The sequence below is a fragment of the Arachis hypogaea genome, chromosome 11 (genome assembly GCF_003086295.3).
Source record: "Arachis hypogaea cultivar Tifrunner chromosome 11, arahy.Tifrunner.gnm2.J5K5, whole genome shotgun sequence".
Lineage (NCBI taxonomy): Eukaryota > Viridiplantae > Streptophyta > Magnoliopsida > Fabales > Fabaceae > Arachis > Arachis hypogaea.
Genome location: NC_092046.1, coordinates 79,001,601 through 79,002,699, shown reverse-complemented (window position 1 = coordinate 79,002,699; position 1,099 = coordinate 79,001,601). Strand labels below are relative to the sequence as shown.

At 40.1% G+C, this 1,099-nt stretch overlaps 1 non-coding gene across 1 annotated transcript; it reads right to left on the bottom strand.

The window, feature by feature from the left end:
* Positions 1-428: 428 nt before the first annotated feature.
* Positions 429-536, bottom strand: LOC112724294 (small nucleolar RNA R71). The gene has a single exon (XR_003163464.1). It is a non-coding gene; the product is annotated as a small nucleolar RNA R71 (small nucleolar RNA).
* Positions 537-1,099: the final 563 nt, after the last annotated feature.

Sequence of the window (1,099 nt, the reverse complement as noted above, 5' to 3'; positions counted from 1 at the left end):
ACAGAAATTTTCGAAAAAGAAGGAGACATGGCCGAACCTAATAACAATGGTGGAGATGCAAGGAAGATGCTTGGTGACTTTATTGCACCTTCTTCTAACTTCTATGGAAGAAGCATCTCACTTCCTGCAATTGGAGCAAACAACTTTGAGCTTAAGCCTCAATTAGTTTCTATAATGCAATAGAACTGCAAGTTTCATGGACTTCCAATGGAAGATCCTCATCAGTTTTTAGCTGAATTCTTGCAAATCTGTGACACTGTCAAGACCAATGGAGTTGATCCCGAGGTCTACAGGCTTATACTTTTCCCTTTTCTGTAAGAGACAGAGCTAGAACATGGTTGGATTCACAACCTAAGGATAGCCTGAACTCTTGGGATAAGCTGGTCAGTGCTTTTCTGGCCAAATTCTTTCCACCTCAAAAGATGAGCAAGCTTAGAGTGGAAATCTAAACCTTCAGACAGAAGGAAGGAGAATCCCTCTATGAAGCTTGGGAAAGATACAAGCAACTAATCAAAAGGTGTCTTACTGATATGCTTCCAGAATGGAGCATCATAAGTATATTCTATGATGGTCTGTCTGAGTTGTCAAAAATGCCATTGGACCATTCTGCAAGAGGATCTCTTCACGTGAAAACCCCTGCAGAAGCTCAGGAACTCATTGAAATAGTTGCAAATAACCAGTTCATGTACACCTCTGAGAGGAATCCTGTGAACAATGGGACACCTCAGAAAAAGGGAGTTCTTGAAATTAATACTCTGAATGCCATATTGGCTCAGAACAAAATATTGACTCAGCAAATCAATATGATTTCTCAGAGTCTGAATCGATTGCAAGCTGCATCCAATAGTACTAAAGAGGCATCTTCTGAAGAAGAAGCTTATGATCCTGAGAACCCTGCAATAGCAGAGGTGAATTACATAGGAGAACCCTATGGAAATACCTATAATCCTTCATGGAGAAATCATCCTAATCTCTCACGAAAGGATCAAAAGAAGCCGCAACAAGGCTTCAATAATAATGGTAGAAGAAATAGGTTTAGCAATAGCAAGCCTTTTCCATCATCTTATCAGCAACAGACAGAGAATTCTGAACAGAGCTA